General features: G+C 35.2%; 1 protein-coding gene across 2 annotated transcripts in view; it reads left to right on the top strand.

The window, feature by feature from the left end:
- LOC144980769 (uncharacterized) overlaps nucleotides 1-25,108 on the top strand; it is a 304,724-nt gene that overhangs the window by 53,886 nt on the left and 225,730 nt on the right. The gene's annotated exons all lie outside the window — the stretch shown is intronic.

Consider the following 25,108-nt stretch of genomic DNA (forward strand, 5'->3'; position numbering starts at 1 on the left):
AACCACACAAAAATAAAACCCCAAACTAACCAAGCAAAAAAAAACAAACAAACGAACGTGTTTTGTTCTATTTTTGGAACCTTTTTTACAGATCGGAGCGGAAGAGCTCAGGTGGTCGCTGGTTCTGATATGTAAAGAAGGAAGAAATATATAAGAAAGAAGGAAGACAAATAGATAGATAGATAGATAGATAGATAGATAGATAGATAGATAGATAGATAGATAGATAGAAGCTGTTTTATTTGGTTTGTGTAAAATTCGGAACAAATGAAACATCTCAAAATACAACTTGTCTTTCAAACGTCCATGGCTATGTGGCCTAGTGTTATGACACTCGCTTTCGGATCGGAAGGTCCTGGGTTCGAGCCTCGCTCGAAGTATAGTTGAATTATTGGAAAAAAGATCTTTACTCACATTCTCTCACCGTACTCATGTGTAAAATGAGTACCTGGCCGTTAACAGCGTTGCCTCTGTCTAAAAAATATAATATTATCGCCTAACAGGCATCATGTCTTGTTCTACATATTACGTGTTGCTATTGGTCAGGGGCCTTTTATAATGCGTTTTGAGCACGTTTAGTGGATTTTGCGCTATATTATAGCTCAATTTCTTTTTCAATTGACCCACATTGTTTCCTAAAATCTCATATCTGAGAATTAAACAAGTCTTCATGGACGTCCCAGGTTTGAAAGTGGGGCCATTTTAATCGATCGATGTTAGGATTCAATAGTCTGATGTCACGTCCGCCCAGCAACGAGCAGCTTGGTTCTAAACAAAGAAAATGGCTACTCTTTATTCTTCATGCTGGCTAGAACTTTTTCACATGTCATGTGATCAGAATGTGTAAAAGTCAAAACATGATCAGATTTATAATGTTTTTCTCCTCTGGATACACTTTTATGCTCGTCGGAGAAATATTTCATAAGGGCGTCCGCCATTGTTACGATAGTTTAGAACCAGTTACTAAGTTACCATGCGTCATTACGAAGGAAGTGACATCACGACCGTTGACGCTTATTGAAGGACTAGCTTTCTTGGACAGATAGAATGAAGTTGACGTCACTCAGCTCTTTGTCATTGTTTTTTGCCATCCATGCTTATGAGTAATTCTCACTAAACAAAAAAAAAAAACAACAAAAAACAACAATAATAAAACAAAACAAAACAATTACAAACATTATTATTATTATTATTATCACTATTATCATTATATTATTATTATTATTATTATTATTATTATTATTATTATTATTATTATTATTATTATTATTATTATTATTATTATTATTATTATTATTATTATTATTATTATCATTATCATTTTTTAAAATTATTATTATTATTATTATTATTATTATTATTATTATTATTATTATTATTATTATTATTATTATTATTATTATTATTATTATTATCATTATTACCTCGCCCTAGCTCACTGCGGCTGACGCCTGGGTTATTCCAGTTTTCCCTTGGAATAGACCTTAGGGAAAAATTTCCCCTAAGGGATAAATAAATGTAATTTTAATTTTCATTTTCATTATCAATATATTTCTAGCCAAAATTTAAAAATTACATGTCCCCCCCCCTCTCCCTCCCCCTTCTCCCCCCCCCCCTACCCCACCATCCCATAGTTTGGCAGTGCGTGGACGGATTACATTGCATTCTCTCCCTACGTTATTCTTGACGTCTCCCGTCACAGAGGTGTTCACCTGTGGCACATTGGGCGATATGGAATTGTCTGCTTGGCTAATCAGACGAGCCAATCTTGGACATTCTCTGCCGCAGTTGATGGTTGTCTTGTCGTGATTATTATCAACGTTATTATCATTTATTAAAAAAAAAATCAAAATTTAAAAAAAAAATTCATTAAAAAAGTGTTTTGAATGAATGAAGAAAAATTTCGGTTTGTCACAAATTGTATAGATAGTATGCGCTTGGCTAAGAAACTCACAACATTGCCTTCCGGAAGTATAACAGACCAACACACTAAAACATGTGTAACCATGAACGTTTATAGTCTGGTTAATACAGTTTAGTGAGAATTACTCATAAACGCGGATGGCAAAAACAAAAACAAAGGCCTGTGTGGCGTCATCTTCGTTCTATCTATAGGGAAACCTTAAAATATCGATCGATTAAAATAAATAAAATGATAAATAAAATATTCCCTTTATTTATCTCAATAGGGGAAATTTATCTTTAGGGTCTATTTCAAGGGAAGACTGGAAAAACCCAGGCGTTAGCCGCAGTGCAGTACCTACAGCGTCGCAAATTGAGCTAGGGTGAGTTGACTTGCTCAAGGTCACACAGCACGACGGGTAATTGAACTCGGTACCTTTTGGGTACGAAGGAAACGACCATACCACTGAGCCACTCTGATGTAACACAAAGTCCTGACGATGGCTGACGAGGCCTGAAACCTCGATGTAGACTGACTCCAACATGGTGGCAAATATTAAAATAATAGATATATATATATATATATAATATATATATATATATATATATATATATATATATATATATATAAAGAAAGATAAATAGACAGACAGATATATATATATATATATATATATATATATATATATATATATATATATATATATATATAGAGGGAGGGGGGAGGGATTGACAGAGATATCATAGAAAGTCCAGACCAGGCCAGACATCCATCTCTTCCCTACATTTACAGATCAAAATCAAATCCCTCCGACTTGACGCCAATTTCTTGGATGGATTCCCCCCCCCCCCCAACCCCGTCCACCCGTCCTTATGAATGAACTTGAACGAACTTGCTCACGCCCCCATGTCGTACGTATCCTAACAGCTCACGCCCCCATCCATGTCGTATCCTAACAACTCACGCTGCCGCCATGTCGAACCCTAACACCCTGATAAAATTTGCTATTGGATGGACATCAAATCAAGCACCAACGTTGTTGTTTTCCATCCACTTCCATCCATCCGTCTTTCCATCAAAGACATGCCCGATAATGGGTAAGGATTTACATAGGGGTAATTGGATTCAATGGTCTGATGCAACGTCGCCCAGCAACGGCGGCCATCGTGGTTCTAAACAAAGAAAATCAGTGCTTTTTTATTCTTCATTCTGGCTAGAACTTTTCATAATGTGTCTTGTAAAAGTCATAAAAAAGGATAAGATTTATAATGTTTTTTTCCCTCTGGATACGCTTTCATGCTCGTCGGAGAAATATTTCATAATGGCGTCCGCCATTGTTCCGATAGTTTGGAGCCAGTTACTAAGTTACCATGCGTCATTACGAGGGAAGTGACGTTACGACTGTTGAAGCGTACTGGTGGCTTGTTGTTTTCTAGTTCCAGTTCCCTCCTTACTCGCCTCCCTCCCTCCCCTCCACCCACAATCCTCCCCAATAATGCAATGTCTACAATGTAACCCATCGTTTCACTTAGGTGTTATTATGTCGGGTGTATAATATCCCAGAATCGACGTATACATATATGCAGGTCTAACATCATAACCCACTTATGGGCCTAGTTTAAAATTATTGTAATCGGCAATATTTTGCGTCATTTTTTTTTTTAGATTTCCATTACAACAATAAGCCCAAAAGGGATTGGGTTATCAGACCTACAAATAAGTGCACGTCGCCCATAATGCATTGGAACTTCACGAAATCGTTGTAAATTGGATTCAATAGTCTGATGTCACGTCCGCCCAGCAACCTGCAGCTTGGTTCTAAACAAAGAAAATCGGTACTTTTTATTCTTCATGCTGGCAAGACCTTTTTCACATGTTATGTTATCAGAGAATGTATAAAAGTCAAAACATGATCAGATTTATAATGTTTTCTCCTCTGGATACACTTTTATCCTCGTCGGAGAAGTATTTCATAAGGGCGTCCGCCATTGTTCCGATAGTTTTGAGCCAGTTACTAAGTTACTAAGCGTCATTACGAGGGAAGTGACGTCACGACTGTTGAAGCCTATTGAAATGGGTGGTTTTAAAAATAACTATTATTTTACCCTCTCATTGGAAAACCCTATCATTTCTTAGTAAATACGTAATCGTTGAGTAATGCACTGAATCATAAAAAATATTAGAAAGATACAAATTATGGTGAATAGAAGTACTAATACCATACCATTTGGTTAGAAAATATCTAATAATCTTACTTGTAGGGGTGGAATAAACGTATTCTTTCATTTCTTTGTATTTATTAAACTCGTTATATTTTTATTGTGCATACTCGCAAGCTCGTAGTGTTATTGGGCACGATAAATATAACTCGTTTAATAAATACAAAGAATTGACAGAATCGTATATTGTATCTCCCTACCCCTCTCTTTCTCTTCATCTCTCTTTTTCTCTCTCCCTCCCTACACTTCTCTCCCTGTCTCTCTGTTTCTCTGTCTCTCTGTCTCTCTCACTCTCCCTCTTCTCCCTCCCTACCCCTCTCTTCCTCTTCATCTCTCATTTTCTCTACCTCTCTACACTTCTCTCCCTGTCTCTCTGTTTCTCTGTCTCTCTCCCTCTCTCCCCCTCTCCCTCTTCTCCCATAATTTTTCTCCACCATTAATTTGAAATATAAACAATTTTATTGAAGCAGTTGCCTCCATCAGCACACAACAGATCAACAACAAAATTACATTGAATTTAATTGAAAATTCTTGTCTAATTTGTTGGTTTCTTTATAATCTTTTCAAATTTAAAATCTTAATTGCAGGAAAGTTGTATGAAACCCTTCGGTAACAAGGAATGACAGACACTTTAATTGGGGACATATCTCTGCGTAATGAAGGCATAAAGACATTTTAATTGGGACATATCTTTCAAAAAAAAAAAAAAAAAAAAAAAAACAAGCAAAAAAACCAATAAAAAAAAAGAAAAAAAAAGAAACAAAACACAAAATCAACCCCTCCCCAATAAAACCCCAACAACAACAACAAAAGACATAACACATTTTTTAAAAACCAACAAATAAACAAAAAAAAAAACAAAAAAAAAAAAAAACAAACAAAAAAAAAGCAAACTAAACTAAACACTAAAAAAACCGCCAAAACAACAATATCTGAATCTTGAACTTTGCGTGGAGAATTTCATTTCAACCAAGTTCCCAATGTCGTTGCATGTTCTTGTGAACGCGCATTGGTGACGAGTTCGACATTCCAAAAGCAAAAGTTCAAAATCTTTTTGATTTTACAATCAGAAAAAATTAACCATCGCGATTTCACTCGGGATCGAACTTGGTTCATTTGGGTGTAAAGCGAGTGCTCTACCAACTGAGCTATCGAAACTGAAACAGATTATGTATAGATTGTGTGCGCTTGGTTAAGAAGCGCACACCTTAAGAAGCGCACAGCATTGCCATCCGGAAGTGCAAACGGACCAACACACAAAACTATGTGTAACCTTGAACGTTTATAGTCTGGTTAATATAGATGAAGTTGACGTCACTCAGGTCTTTGTTATTGTTTTTTTGCCATCTGCGTTTATGAGTAATGCTCACTAAACTGTATTAACCAGACTATAAACGATCTTGGTTACATTTAGTTTTGTGTGTTGGCCAGTTATACTTCCGGATGGCAATGTTGTGCATACTATCTATAAAACAGACTATAAACATTCAATATTACACATAATTTTGTATGTTGGTCCGTCATATTCCAGATGGCAATGTTGTGAGCTTCTTAGCCAATCGCAGAGAGGGAAAAAACATTATAAATCTTATCCTTTTTTATGACTTTTACACATTCTGATCACAAGACATATGAAAAGTTCTAGCCAGCATGAAGAATAAAAAGTACAGGCTAAGACGCTCGCAACATTATTATCATTATTATTATTATTATTATTATTATTAATATTATTATTATTATTATTATTATTATTGTTATTATTATTATTATTATTATTATTATTATTATTATTATTATTATTATTATTATTATTATTATTATTATCATTATTATTATTATTATTATTATTATTATTATTATTACTATTGGTGTTGTTGTTGTTATTATTATCATTATTATTATTATCATCATCGTCATTATCATCATCATCATCATCATTATTATTTCTAGACCGCCACGCCAGTTGGGTGATTATTTCTCACCATATTATTCTGACCAAATTGAATTTAAAAAAAAGTTGTTTTGCAGGAAAAATCCATAGATAGCTAGTTGACACATAAAATATCTGGCACCAGAATGGAACAAGACTGGTATCCAATGAGGTTTTCAATCCGTGTCCAATGGAAAATATTCATCACTGTTTTTTTATTTATTATTTTTTTTTTTCGCTTCTGTTTCCAAAATTTAAATTTCACGCCTGAGAATTCTCCTCGTTCATTTGAATTGCTCCACATCTACTTGTGTTGTTCTGTTTCGTTATATTATCTTGTTGCTAAATCAAGAAATTATCAAATGCTTCAAATTAAAAAAAAAAAATACAGATGTTTTTCTTTTTATCTTTCTTTTCCTCTTCATCCGCATCAACCACCTCCTTTTCCTCAGCATCCTCCTCCTCCTCATCATCATCATCATCATCATCACCATCATCATCATCATCATCATCATCATCATCATCATCATCATCATCATCATCATCATCATTATTATTATTATTATTATTATTATTATTATTATTATTATCTTTTCCCTTTTTTCCATTCTTTCTTTCTTCTTCATCCTCCTCCTCCTCCTCCTTTTCTTCTTCTTCTACTTCTTCTTCTTCTTCTTCTTTTTCTTCTTTTTCTTTTTCTTCTTCTTCTTCTTCTTCTTCTTCTTCTTCTTCTTCTTCTTCTTCTTCTTCTTCTTCTTCTTCTTCTTCCTCCTCCTCCTCCTCCTCCTCCTCCTCCTCGTCGTCCTCCTCCTCCTCCTCCTCTTCCTTTTCTTCTTTCAGCGTCAATCGAATAGAATAAAAAGTAATTATTGTTACTTCCTGTTTCTTTCACGTTCCCAACACTGGGATAAGCTTGAGCATTTTTGAATTTTTATATAGCGCAATATCCACTAAACGTGCTCAAAGCGCTTTACAAAGGGTCCTTGACCAACAGTAACACGTAACATGTAGCACGAGACATGACGCCTGTATGAGGGATTTTATAAGTTTTTTGACAGAGACACACAAAGCTGTTAACGACTAGGTACTCATTTCACACCTGAGTACGGTGAGATAATTTGAGTAAAGAGCCTTTTCCAAGGCGGACTCAACTATGCGACTAGCGAGGCTCGAACCCAGGACCTTCCGATCCGAAAGCGGGTGTCATACCACAAGACCACATAGCCGCACATAATCTCCCGTTTCATCTGCCTTAACTCACTCAACCCTAACACCGACTATATCCGTAGTTCACCCAGGTTACTTTTACCACCCCATGCATATTTATTACATTTTTCTGAGACAAATTATAGGTGTAGTATCAAAGTTGATGTTTTAAGTTTTTACATGTTAATGATAGTTGAATAAAACGATCTATGTACATGCTCATTTTAATACATTTTTTTTCCAATTTTGAAAAGTAGCAAAAATCTCTGGGGTTGAGTGAGTTAAAGTCCCCCCTTTCATTTTCTATCTCCATTGGGTTAGACAACTCGCAAAGCCTTGACCATCCCTATCCAGACAATTACGTTTGAATTTCCGCTGCTAGAAATACAAACAAACAAACAAACAAACAAACAAACAAACAAACAAACTAGCAAGCAAAAAACAAAACAAATAAACAAAAAAAAAAAACAAAATAAAAAACAAAAAACAAAAACAAACAAAAAACAAAAAACAAAAACAAACAAACACCCCCCCCCCCCAAAAAAAAAAAAAAATCCCCAAAATAAAACAAACAAACCAAAAAAAAATAAAAAAAAACAAAAAAAAATAAAAAAACAAACTCCTAAAAACAAAACAAACCCAAAGATATATATATATATATATATATATATATATATATATATATATATATATATATATATATATATAATATAAATATATAAATTAACAACAACATAATACAATACAGCCATTTTTAATGGCTAAAATCTATAAAAATGAGATAGAAGTAAACTTGTAAAAATCGAGAAATGTTATGTATGTGTTATGTATGATATATATATATATATAATATATATATATATATATATATATATATATATATATATATATATATATATATATAATTATTGAAGGAACCGTAACCTGTTAACAGAAAGGTCTTTGATTGATTCTAACAGGTTGTTAGTTAAAATTGACAACATGTCACACAAACCTGTTGTAAACATTTCATAATTTAAATTTGTTATCTTTTTGTTTCTTCCATCCAGGTGTAAACAAAGTGTAAATCGCCCACGCCACATCACCGATATATTGGTAAACAGGTAAACACGTGACATACCACATAACGGCCATTCTGGAATTTTCTTTGGTGAGTAAATAAATAAATAAATAAATAAATAAATAAATAAATAAATAAATAAATAAATATAAATAAATAAATAAATAAATAAATAGATAAATAACTATTAATCTAGAAATTACTTTGGTGAGTAAATAAATGAATAAATAAATAAATAAATAAATAAATAAATGAATAAATAAATAAATAACTATTATTCTATAAGTTTCTTTGGTGAGTAAATAAATAAATGAATAAATAAATAAATAAATAAATAAATAAATATTAATCCAGCCCTCTCATTGAAAACCCTATCATTTCTTAGTAAATACGTAATCGTTGAATAATGCATTGAACGCGTTGAATAAAAATGTAATTCAACGATTGCAGAATATTTTCGCACATTTTATTCGTGTGAAATTTGGTGTAAAAGACAGCTGATTGGTAATTATAAATAATCTTTTGGTGCGCATGAATACAAATCAAACGTTTTTAGTTTTGGGTCAAATTGTCATTCAAGCAGGAGAAAGATACAAATTATGGTGAATAGAAGTACTAATATAATACCATTTGGTTACAAAATGACTAATAGGGGTGGATTAAACGTATTCTTTCATTTCTTTGTATTTATTAAACTCGTTATATTTATATCGTGCAATACCACAAACTCGCAAGCTAGTAGTGTTATTAAGCACGATAGAAATAACTCGTTTAATAAATACAAAGAGATGAAACAATGGTATATATTACACCACTGGCGAATCTTTTAAATCTAGCCTGTCGTCTCTTACAGTATAATAGAACGTCGTTCCTATTGGAGTACAGGCCACCTCGGGCTCTCCTCTCCGCTCTTCACAATATACCACTTTAGAAATTAAAAAAAATTGAGCAATATCCACTAAACGTGCTCAAAGCGCTTTACAACGTGTCCCCGGCCAACAACGATATTTAACATTTAGGACGGGACATGACGCCTGTTAGACGATATTACATTTTTTTTCGGACAGAGACAACGCTGTGAACGGCCAGGTACTTATTGTACACCTGAGTACAATGAGAGACTGTTAGTAAAGACTCTTCTCAAAGGACTCAACTATGCGCCGAGCTCGCTCGCTTGCTCGCTCGAATCCACGACTTTCCGATCCGAAAGCGAGTGTCATGCCACTAGACCACATAGCCGCACAAAGAAAAATGTCCTAAACAAAATTCTAGGAAAGTATATTTGTGACCCATCGTCTCAAAACGGTATTATGTCGGAACGAACCATATGCTTAAAAGACGAATTAAATGTTAAACTGGTCAAAAAATATACATTGTTGGCATTAGCACCCTAAAATTTGGTATCCATTCTCCTCAATAAAACATACAAACTCAACACAAGTCTGATATTTCTGGCTATAAATTCAATTTTCAACATTTTAACCAACCCGACATAATACCGTTTTGAGGCGAAGAGTCACATTTTACTTTACGACATCATCAATCTGTAATTCTCTATCAGTCTTTACCAGAAACTCCCCATACCATTGGGCGTTTCAAGAACCAGACTGAAGACAGAATATTTTAGATTTACTTCCCCTTAATATTTCAAAAGGGCCCGATGCCTCAGTTGAATTAATGTCGTGAAAATTTTGAATAAGTTATCAATTTATGCCATGCGTTTAGGTAAAATACTCACAACATCCGCCAGACAGATATATTTATTTATCTGTATCTGTATTTGTATATTATATCCTCGTTGTGCGGCTATGGGGTCTAGTGGTATGACACTCGCTTTCGGATCGGAAGGTCCTAGGTTCGAGCCTCGCTCGGTGCATAGTGGAGTCCTTGGAAAAGGCTCCTTACTCACATTCTCTCACCGTACTCAGGTGTTAAATGGGTACCTGGCCGTCAACAGCGTTGTTTCTGTCCGAAAAAGTTGTAATTTATAGCCTTACAGGCGTCATGTCCCGTCGTACTAGTTAAATGTTGCTGTTGGTCAGGGACCCCTTGTAAAGCGCTTTGAGCACGGTTAGTGGATCTTGCACTATATAAAGAGCTCAAACTAAATGTTACTATTACTTTTTCGGAGAATACCTTACACCTTCTGCGTAATGATCATAATAGAGTTTGACGGAAGTGACATTAAAAAATTGAGCTTTTATCTAGCGGAATATCCACTAAACGTGCTCAAAGCGCTTTACAACTGGTCCCCGGCCAACAGCAACATTTAACATGTAGGACGGGACATGACGCATTTTAGGCGATATAACAATATTTTTTCGGACAGATACAACGCTGATAACGGCCAGGTACTCATTTACCACCTGAGTACGGTGAGAAAATGTGAGTAAAGAGCCTTCTCCAAGGACTCCACTATGCACCGAGCGAGGCTCGAACCCAGGACCTTCCGATCCGAAAGCGAGTGTCATACCACTAGACCACATAGCCGCACAACAAGGATATAATATACAAATACAGATAAAGATAAATAAATATATATGGCTGGCAGATGTTGTAAGTATTTTTCCTAAACGCGCGGCATAAATTGATAACTTATTCAAAATTTTAACTACAGGAGTTCAAAAATCTTATCTATATTTTCAAATCGTAATGATAAGATTTAGATAATTTAACGTATTTGAAAGAATATTTTTAAAGGTCACATTGATAAAAATTGCTTTGTTTAAGTAAAGATTTTATGGCCAAAATATATAAAAAAAAAGTTTTTCTGTTGAAGTAGAAATTTTCTAGCCAAAGTTGAAAAAAAAAAGCTTTAGAATAGAAATTTTATAGACAAATTAAAAACAAAAAGTTTAATGCAAGTAGAAAATTTATATCCAAAATTAAAAAAAAAAGAGTTTTATGAAAGAAGAAATTTTATAGACAAAATTGAAAAAAGAAAGAAGAGGTTTATAAAAGTAGGAATTTTATAGCCAATTTATAAGACTGTTTTGTAGAAGCAACCAATTATTAATAATAAAAGGATGGGAAGGAGTAAATATTTTCTGGCTAAAATAAATTTTAAAAAGAGATTGTTTTATGTGAGAAAGTCATGCTCTTTTAAAAAAAAAAACACGTTAAAAATGTTTTGGCCAGAAAACTAGTCCTTCAAATATTGATCGATTAAAATGACCCTCTCTTGTCAAAAACTCTCAAACCTGGGACTTCAATAAAGACTTGAAGTAAGTCCCAGGTTTGAGAGTTTTTGACAAGATATGAGTCAATCAAATCGACCGATATCCGAAGGAAGAGCTTTCTGGCCAAATAAAAAATAAAAATAAAAATGTGTTTTTCTAAAGTAAGCCAAAATCTAATGATGAATGGCGTTGTGACTGTTGTCTTCCTGGCCTGTGATCAATCAAGGACTCCACGCCATGGATGTTTGATAATGAGGCGTTCGTGTCAGACAGTGATAGGGCTAGATATCGTGATTGCATGTCATCGCCGCGTCTTGTCGTAGTGGACACCAGATTTCGCCTGACCGATAATAATATATCAATTAATACCCGGCAATCAAATCATTTTCATGGTAACGTTATAGAAATTTGATTCTTTGCGTCGTCAGCGTTAAAAAAAAATTAATTATATCTCTATTTGTTTTGATAATTGAATATAGATAGTATGCGCTTAGCTAAGAAGCTCATAACATTGCCATCCGGAAGTAAAACGGGCCAACACACAAAACTGTGTGTTTCCATGAACGTTTATAGTCGGGTTAATACAGTTCAGTGAGCATTACTCATAAACGCGGATGGCAAAAAACAATAACAAAGACCTGAGTGACGTCATCTTCGAACTATCTATAAAAATCATCTCACAAAAACCCATAAAAACAAACAAACAAACAAACAAAAAAATAGAGAAAAAAAATATATGAAAAATTGTAATTTTTCCAAACAGGCGCCATGTTTCCTTCTATACGTTACATGTTGCTGTTGGCATAGGGACCCTTTGTAAAGCGCTTTGAGCACATTTAGTTGATATAGCGTTATCTTATCTTATCTTATCTTACTAAAGGAATTATCCTTTAAATGCCTTATACAATAGTTTATAATTACAGAATCTCATATAGCTTGTATTGTATCATTCACAGACAGTTTTACACAACTTTGAATGTCAGGAAAAATGTATCAATCGAAAAATACAATCATAGAATACTGGTAATACTCTTCAACAGTCGTCACGTCACTTCCTTCCTAATGACGCATGGGAACTTAGTAACACTGGCTCTAAACTATCGGAACAATGGCGGACGCTCGTATGAAATATTTCCCCGGCGAGCATAAAAGAGTATCCAGAGGGGAAAAACCCCATAAATTTGATCATGTTTTGACTTTACACATTCTGATCACCAGGCATATTAAAAGTTCTAGCCAGCATGAAGAGTAAAAAGTAATGATTTTCTTTGTTTAGAACCAAGATGGCCGCCGTTGCCGGGTGGCGTGACATCAGACTACTGAATCCAATTGGAAACTGGTTAAGATCGAATGAATCATAAATGTACAAAGTTCATAATACAATGAAATATTAATGACAAAAATAACCATGAAAGCAACAACGATAATAATCATACATAAGTCTCTGATATATTATGATTTTACATTGTTTCAGATGTCATGCATTTTACTGGTCAACATTTACAAACCAGTCTACAAAATCATGAAATTAATGGAAACAGTTATATCCACATGGCAATTTAAAATTAAAAGATTGATAAATAAATAAATAAATAAATAAATAAATAGATAAATTAATAATAATAATAATAATAATAATAATAATAATAATAATAATAATAATAATAATAATAATAATAATAATAATAATAATAATAATAATAATAATAATAATAATAATAATAATACACTTGTTATAACGTTAAATGATAACTGTAACACTGAACAGATATTTCACTCCTACTTATTTTCTCTCTCTCTCTCTCTCTCTCTCTCTCTCATTCACTCTCTCTCTCTCTCTCTCTCTCTCTCTCTCTCTCTCGGATGGATAAATAAATAAAGAAACAAACAAATGAAAAGCTCAACTTTTTCCCCTTTTCTTAGCATTGTTTCATAAACATTTTATTTTCATATATTATTCTCACACTGCCAGTGCCTGCCCCGTAATATTTCACTTGAACATTTCACAGCTTGGAAAATTAGTTTTGGCTGTTTTTTTTTCACACTCATTTTTTTTTTTTTTTTTTTTTGCACGTCAAGTGATGCGAACTCTTCTTTTTTTCTCTGCTCTCCGGAGACATAATCTGTCAGGGTGGTATCTATAGATAGTTCGAAGATGACGTCACTCAGGTCTTTGTCGTTGTTTTTTGCCATCCGCGTTTATGAGTAATGCTTGTCGTTAGTAGTGCTCATGGAAACAAGTTATTTCATTGGTTGAACTATTGAATACAACTCACGATATGTTTTCTTTTGTGGCCAAAGACTGGCATTTTGACGTCATTTTTTGGTCAGTGTCAAGCCATAACTTTACGAAGGCCACGGTTCTAGTGTCAGACTATAATATATAGATAGTTCGAAGATGACGTCACTCAGGTCTTTGTCGTTGTTTTTTGCCATCCGCGTTTATGAGTAATGCTCATGGAACTGTATTAACCTGACTATAAACTATCATGGATACACACAGTTTTGTGTGTTGATCCGTTATGCTTCCGGATGGCAATGTTGTGAGCTTCTTAGCCAAGCGCATACTATCTATAATAGAACAGAGAAGGCAGATCTGTTACTATGCATATTAATATGTCCCAATAAAGTGTAACACAGAGAAGGCCAAAACTGTGTCATAAAATATTCAATATTGGTCGGTTAGGTGACAAATTAAAAAGTGACGTATGTCGTAATATCACGTCATAAAAGAGTGTGATAATAATATTAAATGGTGACAAGTTAAATATAACACAGAGAAGGCCAAAACTGTGTTATAAAATATTCAATGCTGACCTGTTCGGTGACAAATTAAAAAGCGGCGTATGTCGTTATATTAAATATCCATAAAAGAGTGTGATAATAAATGGTGCCCTTAATACGTGTTCGGTCAAATATCAGTGACATCTATAGTATATATTATGAAGTCCTAGTCAAATATCTATCCAGATATAAAAGAATAGTGCACTATCTTGTGTGTAAAATACGTTTGAGAAGCACGGTGTTCTCAATATTTGTTTGGCCGTGTTCGTTCGTAGCCGTCGTTATGTTATAGCCTGATACTGAAATCCAAAAGGACTGGCAGTTTGACGTCATTATTTGGTTTTTGCACCGCCTAGTGAGTTGTCGTTAGTAGAGCTCAAGGAAACAAGTTATTTCATTGGTTGAACTCATGAATACAACTCACGATTTGTTTTCTTTTGTGGCAAAAGACTGGCATTTTGACGTCATTTTTTGGTCAGTGTCAGGCCATAACTTTACGAAGGCCACGGTCAGTGTCAGGCCATATCTTTACGAAGGCCACGGTCAGTGTCAGGCCATAACTTTACGAAGGTCACGGTCAGTGTCAGGCCATAACTTTACGAAGTCCACGGTCAGTGTCAGGCCATAACTTTACGAAGGCCACGGTCAGTGTCAGGCCATAACTTTACGAAGGCCACGGTCAGTGTCAGGCCATAACTTTACGAAGGCCACGGTCAGTGTCAGGCCATAACTTTACGAAGGCCACGGTCAGTGTCAGGCCATAACTTTACGAAGGTCACGGTTCGTTACAGAGTGAAGAAGTATCCACACTACACATCTTCTTCACAAAAAGTCGGAGCAACGCTGTTACAAGAAAATAGAAGAGCAACTTGAGACGACAACAAGACAAGATTTGATTGTGCGTATAGGGAATGAGATTAGCGGAAGAGTAGCGTCCCTTGATTGGACGTCACCCATAGTCTGTGACGTCACCGGCGGAAAAGTTATTAGAGAGAGAACGTCATGTTGGTTGTGAGCATGCGTCTCTCGTCCTCGCGGAACGCCTCTCTCATTCCCTGTTTTATTGTCTTTGTGTGTTAACAAATAAGTACGTTCTATTATTATCAAAACCTTTTCATTTTAGTGTTGACCTTTTCTTATTTCTAAAATATAGATAGAATGCGCTTGGCCAAGAAGCTCACAACATTGCCATCCGGAAGTATAACGGATCAACACACAAAACTATGTGTAACCTTGAACGTTTATCGTCAGGTTAATTCAGTTTAGTGAGCATTACTCATAAACGCGGATGGCAAAAAAAATAAAAAATAACAAAGACCTGAGTGACGTCATCTTCGAACTATCTATAGATAGATCTAGTATGCGCTTAGCCAAGAAGCTCACAACATTGCCATCCGGAAGTATAACGGATCAACACACAAAACTATGTGTAACCTGAAACGTTCATAGTCTGGCTAATACAGTTTAGTGAGAATTACTCATAAACGCGGATGGTAAAACCCCCCCCCCCCCCCCCAAAAACAACAAACCCCAATAACAATTACCCGAGTGACGTCAACTTTGATCTATCTACAGTCATATAATTTAATTAAATCAACATACGTGTTTAATAATTTAAAGCTATACTTTTGTGGGGACCATTTTGTACTATCATTAGTTCGATTGTGGTTGGAAATATCTTTATAGATAGAACGAAGATGACGTCACTCAGGTCTTTGTTATTGTTTTTGCCATCCACGTTTATGAGTACTTCTCACTAAACGGTATGAACCAGACTATAAAAGTTCATGGTTACACATAGTTTTGTGTGTTGGTCCGTCATACTTCCGGATGGCAATGTTGTGAACTCCTTAGCCAAGTGCATACTATCTATATCAAAATGTCATAGAACTTGTGACAGAATTATTTTTTTTCTGACAACCTCCCTCCCTATCCATCCTTCCGTGAGTTGTTAGCTGGGTCTGTTAGATCTCGCGGAAAGTACTCTTTGCAATAAACCCTCATTCTATCTAATGGGTAACAAGCAATTTTATTATCCATTAAACGCATACAATATACAACCCTAAATAAACTCTTGTTATACGGGTCTATTGGCTCGAAGACACTCTTTTGTTGAAAAATATCAGTTTCTTCTTTTTTGTGTGGATAAGATTTAATATCAATAACATGCATTAGTGGGGATTGCCTAGATCGCCCCTAGGCAATAATATTCCTTTGTCAATGAGATTTGTTATGATATCCATCTTATTTTTTCTCTTTTTTGAAAAAAAAATGTTTTTTTTTCCCGCATTATCTATGAACATATTGTTGTTATTATTTTCCATACACATTGTAGCTTATAGATAGTATGCGCTTGGCTAAGAAGATCATAACATTGCCATCCGGAAGTATAACGGATCAACACACAAAACTGCGTGTATCCATGAACGTTTATAGTCGGTTTAATACAGTTCAGTGAACATTACTCATAAACGCGGATGGCAAAAAACAATAACAAAGACCTGAGTGACGTCATCTTCATATAATAAATATGAAGAAAAAAAGTAATCATTTAGAGCCATTGGGCCCATGGAGCCGGGGTTTATCCCGGTTTCTGTAGCGTGAAACGGACGATAGCAATTACTTGCTACCCTTTGGGTAGGACGCTAGTATCTATCGCAAAGTACTTTCCGCCAGATCTGACAGTAGACTCAGCTACTTATTTACTGCTGGGGTGGACAGGGAAGGAGGGCGGGGGGTCGGGAAAAAATCTCGACTACACCCGGGATCGATCTTGGTCCCTTTGCGTGTGAAGCGAGTGCTCTACCAACTGAGCTATAGGGACATCCTCATTGTAAGGCGCTGAGAAACAATTGTGCAAATTCCAATTGAATTCATTTTCGAGTAGACTATAATGTAGGTAAAACTTGACCATCTGTATAGCGCAATTATATCCCCTTAAGGTTCTCAAATCGCTTTCCAGTGGGTCCTAAGCCAACAGCAACATGAAACATGTTGGACGAGACATTACAGTTCACATTAAGTGTTCCCATTTTACTGAACCACCGTGTTTTCGTGATATTGTTTTATCTATGATTTTCAAAAACCGACGTGCATTTATTTTCAGGTCTGATAACCCAATTCTTTTTGGGCTCATTGATGTAATGGAAATCTCAAAAGATGACTCAAAATATTGTCCATTACAACCATGCTAAACTAGGACCATAAGTGTGTTCGGATGTCACACCTGTTTATATGTACACGTTGTTCAAAACCCAACGTTTATCCTTAAAAAACTCGAGATTCTATTTTTTCTCTCATTGGGGAAGCGTGTCTCACGGGTATGGTTTTTGATCTGTACCCGAAAGGTACCGAGTTCAATAACCCGCCGCTGAGCTGTGCAATGGCCTTGAGCAAATCACCTCGCCCTAGCTCACTTTTCGGCGCGGCACTGCGGCTGACGCCTGAGTTATTCCAGTCTTCCCTTGGAATAGATCCTAAAGGCAAATTTCCCCATGGCGATGAATAAAGGTAATTTTTCATTTTAAAAATTTTATTGTTCGAGATATCAAAGTATTTTTGTAAAATATGTTGATATCATTAAAAGCGTTTATCTATCTATAGATAGTTCGAAGTTGACATCACTCGGATCTTTGTTATTGTTTTTTGCCATCCGCATTTATGAGTAATTCTCATTAAACTGTATTAACCAGACTATAAACATTCATGGTTACACACAGTTTTGTGTGTTGGTTCGTTATACTTCCGGATGGCAATGTTGTGAACTTCTTAGCCAATCGCATACTATCTATACCAGAAACTACCACAAACTGAAAACTATAATTTCTATTTTCAAGTGAAGTCAAAATATTTATCACTATCGCCGATCTAAATTGGAAATAGTATTGGTCCAAAAACAGCCCCCTGAGGTACTCCTGCTCGTACAGATTGGTATTTCATTTAATTCTACCCCAATGACAATAAATGACTATTTGATTCTCTTATGGAGGACACACTTTATTACCTGTCCTGGAATTCGGTTTATTTCATTTATCTACAGTTTTCGACCTTTGATCTCTGAAGCTCAAAAGCCAGTTATTCACTTTCTCGTATACAGATCAACAGAGCGAAGATAACTGTATATTATATATATATATATATATATATATATATATATATATATATATATATATAATATTGTAGGGATATACTTACTTATATTAAAGATAGACCGATAGATGGATAGATAGATAGTGATATAGATAGATAGATGGATGGATGGTTGGATAGATAAATAAATAGCTAGATAAGTTGAAAGAGAGAGAGAGAGAGAGAGAGAGAGAGAGAGAGAGAGAGAGAGAGAGAGAGGATATGAGAGAGAAAGAAAGAGAAAGAGAGAGAGAAAGAGAGAGAGAAAGAGAAAGAAATAGAGAGAGAGAGAGAGAGAGAGAGAGAGAGAGGTGTAGATAATTAGAAAGATAGATATATAGATAGATAGGGAGAGAGGGAGAGAGAAAGAGTGACAGATATATAAAACAATTTTTGACAATGAAAGAAAATATAGAGAAACCCAAAGGGCCTCCTACCAAATAAATGATGAATTCATAATTGGAATCCACCAAGTGTAAAATCTCATTTGCCCATTTTCTTGTTTTCAAAATTTGTCAAAAGACGTATTGGTAGATAAGTCTTTCACAAACAGAAATACACACACACACACATACACACACATAGGCACACGCACACAGATACACACAAACAAATTTATATATAAAACACACTGTGAAAGAAGAGAGATAGTCGGATAGAGAAGAGAAGAGATAGACAAAGGGATATAGAGAGAGTTAGGGGGTGAAATATAGAGACAGAGATAGAGAGAGAGTGAGTGGTGTATGTGTGTGTGTGTGTGTGTGTGGGAGAGAGCAAGAGAGAGATCAAAGAGAGAGAGATTGAGAGAGGTTGAGAGAGATTGAGAGAGAGAGACAGAGAGATTGAGAGAGATTGAGAAAGAGACAGAGAGATTGAGAGAGATTTAGATTGAGAGAAATTGAGAGAGGGAGTGATTGACAGAGATTGAGATTGAGAGAAAGAGATTGAGATAGAGATAGAGAGAAAGAGAGAAGGAGAGATTGAGAGAGAGAGAGAGAGAAAGAGAGAAAGTGATTGAGAGAGATTGAGATAGATAGAGAGAGAGAGAGAGAGAGAGGGAGAGAGAGAGATAGAGAGGAATTAGGAGGAGTTCGTCTTTGAAGATGATAGCATTACTAAACGGATGATATCCGAATCCACTGTTCTGCCGTATTCTGGAAGAACCCATATTGTTTGAAAATTTGGCCAGAAAACTCGTCCTTCAAATATCGATCGATTTAAATGACCCTCATCTTGGCAAAAGCTCTCAAACCTGGGACTTCGCGAAGTCCCAGGTTTGAGAGTTTTTGCCAAGATGAGGGTCATTTAAATCGATCAATATTTGAAGGACGAGTTTTCTGGCGAAATATTCAAATATGGGTTTTGTTCCAGAGAATGCCAGTGTTGAGATAAATGAGTTCACATTTATAGGATCGTCTCTCTCTCTCTCTCTCTCTCTCTCTCTCTCTCTCTCTCTCTCTCTTCCCTGCCTGGTGTCATTTATTCATTCAAGCAACCAAACACACTGATAAACAAACACACATCTTGAAAGTCTTTCAAAGACACACACAAATCATGTAACCCACCTCTTCCAAGGGGTTATAATACGTGGCCGTGGTTTTGTATCTTCAGAATTTGAAAGAAGTTCTAGTGAAAAGGGTCTGGAAAAAAAAACAACAAAAAATAACCTCGACGACAACCACCGCCATCTACATCGCCGCAACAACCAATGTAATCAGCCCTCTCCTCCTTCCCTCAACCCTCATCATCATCATCATCATGATCATCATCATCATCATGACCATCATCATCATCATCATCATCATCATCATCATCATCATCATCATCATCATCATCATCATCATCATCATCATTATTATCATCATCATCATCATCATCATCATCATCATCATCATCATCATCATCATCATCATCATCATCATACATCATCATCATCATAAACCATCATCATCATCACCATCATCATCATCATCATCACCACCACCAACATCACCAACACCACACCACCACCACCACCACCACCACCAATTAGATAATCTAATAACGAACACATAATATAAAACACACACAAAAAAACGCTTTTAATATGCACTATGCTGACCAGACCCCCCACCCCCCATACTTTCAACAAAGTAATCGAAGAAAAGCGCGGAATTATTAATCTCCGATACCCATAACAAGAAATCGATACTGCATGTCTTACACAAGGTTACCGAGTACACAACCAACTCTGAATACAAAACAAAACAATCTATTAAAAAATTTGGACAGGAAACTCATCCTTCAAAAATCGATCTATAAATATAACCTTCACCTATCCAAACAATTCTTACAACTCGGACTAAGACAGTCCCAGGTTTGAGTTTTTTTTTTCAAAAAAAGATGATGGTCATTTTCAATTGATCAATACTTAGAGGACGAGTTTCCTGGCCTAAATTTTACAAAGGTGTTTTATGTTTTGGTCAGAGTGCGGTAGTGCAGGTAGAAAGGACACATACGACAAATGTTTACGGTATTGTCCGAACACGATTCTCACAAAGGAGTTCTTCTATATAATATTATAAGCCGTAAGCATTCTACCATGTCACGGGACAAGAAACAAAACAAGGCAAAAAACATACAAAACAAAACAAAACAAACAAAACAGAACAAATACAAACTTAATAGAACAAAAGGTACCAGTCAAAAACAAGACATTGTTCTGGTCTTCTTTCTTGTTAACCGAAAAAAAAACCAAACAAACAAAAACAGACAAACAAACAAACAAAAACAGACAAACAAACAAACAAACAAAAACAGACAAACAAACAAACAAACAAACAAACAAACAAAAACAGACAAACAAACAAACATAAACAGACAAACAACAAACAAAAACAGACAAACAACAAACAAAAACAGACAAACAAACAAACAAACAAACAAAAAACAGACAAACAAACAAACAAACAAACAAAAACAGACAAACAAACAAACAAAAACAGACAAACAAACAAACAAACAAACAAAAACAGACAAACAAACAAACATAAAATCCCTAAAAAAAAACTTGATCATTTATATAGAACAATATCTACTAAACATGCTTAAAGCGTTCACAAGGCGTCCCAAGCCAACAGCAACACTTAGGATGAAGGACGAGACACGACGCCTGTTCGCCAATATTACATTTAATTTTTCCGACAGATATAAAGCTGTTAACTGCCAGGTACTCATTTCACACCTAAGTACAGTGAGAGAAGGTGAGTAAAGGGTATTTTCCAAGGACTCAACTATGCGCTGCTTATAGCCGGACTCAAACCCTCGAACCTCCGATCCGAAGGCGAGTGCATACCACTAGACCACATAGCCGCACCAAATGCAAATGTTGCTTCTTAGATCTCGAAGAAATTAATAACAACATTTGTCACATGGAATGGAAGATTTTATTGAATCGACGGAAACAGATGATATGGACGTTACGGGAGTCCCCTTTGTCTGTAAAACACGACGAATAAAACACTAGAGACTATCGTGTTTATTAGTGTTTCATTCGATGTGTTTAGTTGACAAAAAGGTTTCCCGAAACGTCCCCATTATCTGTCTTCGTTGATTAGATTAAATCTTCCATTCCATTTGACCATTAATAATAATAGTAATAAAAATTAATAATTTATACTACTATCACTACTACTACTACTACTACTACTACTACTACTACTACTACTACTACTACTATACTACTACTACATACTACTACTACTACTACTACACTACTACTACTACTACTACTACTACTACTACACTACTACTACTATACTACTACTACTACTACTACTACTACTACTACTACTACTACTACTACTACTACTACTACTACTACTACTACTACTACTACTACTACTACTACTACTACTACTACTACTACTACTACTACTACTACTACTACTACTACTACTACTACTATACTACTACTACTACTACTATACTACTACTACTACTACTACTACTACTACTACTACTACTACTACTACTACTACTACTACTACTACTATACTACTACTACTACTACTATATACTACTAACTACTACTACTACTACTACACTAACCACTACTACCACTACCACCACCACCACTACTACTACTACTACTACTACTACTACTACTACTACTACTACTACTACTACTACTACCACTACTACTACTACTACTACTACTACTACTACTACTACTACTACTACTACTACTACCACTACTACCACCACAAACTACTACTACTACTACTACTACTACTACTACTACTACTACTACTACTGCTGCTGCTGCTACTACTACTACTACTACTACTACTACTACTACTACTACTACTACTACTACTACTACTGCTACTACTACTACTACTAATAATAATAATGATAATAATACAAATTTCTTCCAACCATGTTACAAACAAACTACATCTAACAAAGACACATCACACCTGATATTGTCAACTTAATTTCATTTCCGCAAGTCTGTTCTGGAAATTGAGGATCAGAGGTTGTCTCAATATTGGGAAAGAAGAAAGGATGGGCTTTTGTTGTTTTTAGTTCATATGTCCTTTGGTTTCATTCTCGTCATCTGTCTGTCTGTCTGACCATGTTTGTGTCACTCCTGTTTCAGAATCAGAAAATACAATATGAAAAATTGGATCTATTCGACAGTGCCTTTCTGGGGATGTTACCAAGAAACTTGTCATTTATCTTCTTATTTTCAAAGCTGGATAACTGTAATGTTCTATTGTTTGATATCTCGGAAAATAAGCTCAGGCGGCTGGAGACGGTCCAAAAATAATACTGCCAGATCGGTCTTTCGAAGGCGGAAGTTTGACTCTGCCACACCTCTCCTTCGAAGATTACACTGGCTGCCTGGTGGGAAAAGGGTCAAATTCAAAGCATGTGTCCTGGTTTATCGTTGTCTGGAAAATACTGCCCCTCCCTATCTCACAGAACTCCGAAAGAAATATTCGACAACCCGACCTTTGCGTTCCTCCAATATCACCACGCATTCGTACAAAGGCGGGAACATGTGGTCTAGTGGTGTGACACTCACTTTCGGATCGGAAGGTCCTGGGTTCGAGCCTCGCTCGGCGCATTGTTGAGTCCTTGGAAAAGGCTCTTTACTCACATTCTCTCACCGTACTCAGGTGTAAAACGAGTACCTGGCCGTTCACAGCGTTGTCTTTGTCCGAAAAAATGTAATATCGCCTAACAGGCGTCATGTCCCGTTCTACATGTTAAACGTTGCTGTTGGCCAGGGACCCACTGTAAAGCGCTTTGAGCACGTTAAGTGGATATGCGCTATATAAAAGCTCAATTCTTCAACTCTCATTTTGGTCCGTCTGTATTGAACACCATTCCACAGAGCATCCGGGAATCCAAATCATTGTCTGTGTTCAAGACATCCTTGAAAACATTTCTTTTTTGATGTCATGTCGTCTACTTTTTATATTGTTTTGTGTTTATATATTTTAACTCTCTCCTTACTAGCCATTTTCAGGATTTTCCCCAAAAAATCATATCTAACACAAAAATAGATTGCTTATCACTCTGACACAACAGTAGTAAGTTCTTGCGATAAATAATTTCTTTAGCAAAACATGCTCTAAAACACACTGTGCATTTCGTATAAATTCTATGAGGAAGTTGAATAATAAAAACGTTGGTTGTATCGAAACGAATGTGACGATTTTGTTAAAGTTGGTTTGGAGAGGGGTAAAGCGCCAAGAGCCTCGTTGTTGTTATATTGTACGCTCTATAAGAGTCTCGTAGAAGATGGTAGTCTGATTTTTCCTGTAGTCGACACACACACATACATACATACACACACACACACACACACACACACACACACACACACAGCTTTGTTTCCTCTACAAGCACAAGCTAATTTACTTCTAATACAAAAACTATGTAAGATATTTATCTTGCACTAGCGCTCTTATCATATCGGTAGCTGCGTTTAGCCAGGCATGTATTCACACCTGAGTTGGGAGGGGTAATATGTGTATAAAGGGATTAAACACGTGGTTAAAACGCCGAGGGCAATCATTGACACCCATCGGGTCACTGACCTAGCGAAATAATGCTTGACTCTGTTACAAGGCCAGACAAATTCCATGTCGGATCAGTAAATTAGTCACATTGATCTCTATTTTAAACAACAACAGAGACTGATGTGTTCTGTACACTGCCAAAACACATTTGAAAGAATTTGGCCAGAAAACAGAACAGTTTGGCTTAAAATATCAATCAAATTTGAGTGACTCTCAGCATGCCAAAATGAAAATGTCTCAAACTTTAGAATTTCTTGAAGTGTCATGTCATGGTCGAAACTTTCTTAAAAGTTTTCATTTCAATTGATAACCATTTTAAGTAAGAATAATTTCTGGTCAAAATAAATAAAAAAAAAAAGATAATAAATAATAAAAAATAAAATAAATAAAATAAATAATAAAATAATAATAATAAATAAATAATAATAATAATAATAATATATAATAATAATAATAATAATAATAATAATAATAATAATATAATAATAATAATAATAATAATAATAATAATAATAATAATAATAATAATAATAATAATAATAATAATAATAATAATAATAAATAATAATAATAATAATAATAATAATAATAATATAATAATAATAATATAATAATAAAAAAGAAG

This window comes from Berghia stephanieae, chromosome 10 (genome assembly GCF_034508935.2).
Source record: "Berghia stephanieae isolate SIO BIC M18660-M18661 chromosome 10, UCSD_Bste_1.3, whole genome shotgun sequence".
NCBI lineage: Eukaryota > Metazoa > Mollusca > Gastropoda > Nudibranchia > Aeolidiidae > Berghia > Berghia stephanieae.